This window comes from Halyomorpha halys, unplaced genomic scaffold, assembly GCF_000696795.3.
Source record: "Halyomorpha halys isolate HHAL.00 unplaced genomic scaffold, Hhal_1.1 Scaffold1206.1, whole genome shotgun sequence".
Taxonomy (NCBI): domain Eukaryota; kingdom Metazoa; phylum Arthropoda; class Insecta; order Hemiptera; family Pentatomidae; genus Halyomorpha; species Halyomorpha halys.
In genome coordinates, this window is record NW_027108604.1 from 253,135 (window position 1) to 255,616 (window position 2,482).

Below are 2,482 nucleotides of genomic sequence, written 5' to 3' on the forward strand. Positions count from 1 at the left end.
AAGAAAAAAAATAATAATAAATAAAAAAATATATATGTAATTGCATTATATAATTTTAAAATTTTATTTCCTTGATTGTGTTATTATACTTACATATTTAATTAAACGTTTTATTTTCCATTTCTTTCTTTCTTCTTTCATCAATTTATTTTTATTAATTTTCATTCTGTCTAATTATTTACTTGTGTCATTCTGTTTATATTTTCTCTTTTTATTTTATTTTTTTGTATTCATTGGTTGTTATCTTGCTCTTTGTTTTTTAGCCCTGATGAAGGCTTGAAACTCTGGCTGAAGTGTTGGCACTATTGAATAAGTTCAACTATCTTCTCATCATTATTGTTTTTTACATTTGAATCTCGTGCATCTATGCTTTTGTGAACGTAGGTGCATGTGCGTGTGCTTATAACTGAAATATAACATTCCATAGAGAAAAACAAACAAAGAATAAGGAAGGCTGAAGGGATCGATGAACTGTGATTGGTCGGAGGCAGTTCCAGCTCCAGCTCCAGAGTGGCTTTAATTGTTCCTTCCTGGCTTTGCTATTGATTAGGGTCACTGCCAATCTTGGCTAAGTCAATCTAAGCTCGGCTCATTACTGGCTCTTGTTTCTGGATCAGTCCCATTCATCTTATCGGCTCTTTAGTTAATTGCTAGGAAAAAGTCTGGAACGGTGCGTGCATTCACTTACTAAGCAAAACACGCTCCGTTTTCTGTAGATTAGTGGGATCGTGATGGATTTGACGCAATTTTTTTGGTTAAAAAAAAAAAAAATAAATAAATAAGACCATAAAAATTTATTTTTATTTTTATTACTTATTGTAGTGTTTTAAGTATAAATTTTATTCCCTCCCTTTATAAAACGGTTTAACTAAGTCATAATGCAATTAATAAAAGATACTTGCAGTCACGGCTTTTCCCGTGTGAATAGGAAGTCTCAATTTTTCATTTTTTTTTCTTTTAGTTTTTCATAAAAATTTTTAATATTTCATATTTAATAAACCAATGTTTATTATTACTAACAATATTTATTTTTCAAATAAACAAAATAAAAATTGTTTAAATAAAATTGGTTAAATCCAAATTAAGTCTCAAAACAATTTATAGTTCTTTATAATATACTACATTGTATATTAGAATATTGTTTATATTGTATATTAGAGTGTAAATGTGACTAGAGACTATATTATTTTATCATTATGTTATTTTATTTATAGTTTGATTATGTTCATTTTGTTTATTCTTCTGTTTGTATACATTTTAAGAGAGTTTTTTATTCATTTATTTAATGTATTTTACTTTATTTTAGTATTTATGAGATCATTCATCACTATTACCTATTGTCCACAACTGCAGATTGTAATATCTATCAATAAATAAAAAGTAGTAGTTTAAAAAAAAAAAAATAAAAAATCAGGTCAATAATTTCAGTAAAAATTACTCTATTATGTCTATTCTTCACAGTAACATTAAAAATAAACTGTTAATTAAAAATATAGTGTTAATTAACTTTGATTAAAAGCTATTATATTAATGTAAAGAATTGACATAACAGAGGAATTTTTACTGAAATTATTGACCTGGGCAGATCCTGCAAACATTTTTAAAAATTGATCTGCTTATAAAATTGTATTTAAGATTGTCCATGAGGATGGCCGAATTGGCCAAAACGTTAGACTTTTAAGAGAAATATAAATAATTTTGAGATTTTATTTGGATACAATTTATTTTATTTAAGCAATAATAACAAGCCCCAAGAAAGTATTAACATTATATATAAAATTAAAATTAATGAGGCGTTAATAGTTGACCGTAGATTAAGATGGAGACACGATCAAGACCAAAACGTTTCTGTTGCATATCCTCTTTTTTGCATCAATACACATGTTCTTGATGAAATTATAGTACAAAGTCAGTTATTTCATCCCAATTTTTGATTACTTCAATGAAAACTATTAAAAATAAAAATTGATGAGTCTTCCCACTATAGCTAAAGGGAAAACCACCTACAACTCTAGCAAACTTAATAGAGCATAATTTAAAGCAGAGGAAATTTAATAAAATATAAACCCTGACAGAGCCGTTAACGTTTGATAATTTCCGAGATACATTTTTTTTAAAATCATCATTTAAAAAAAATGTACTGAAAAATCAGTAGTTAGTGAAATTATCAAGGGTGACCATGAGACTTAAAGATATAGCTTAATGTACTATAAAGTAGTTTAGGATGTTTATTTTCGTAGGAGTAGTAGTTTTGATGATATTTGCTAAAGTAGATTGATTTCTTTAATAGTTGTTTGGAATCAGCCGCCATTTTTCATTCTTCCTTACTGTGCATGGCAGATTGGTGAGGGGTCCCACCTAACCTTATAATGCCAAAAGGCAATCCAAGGTATCCTTAACACCCAGCTATACATATAACATACCTCCCATATGTACGTACTAAATACCCACTAAAATCATTACAGGAGGGTATGAAAAAAAA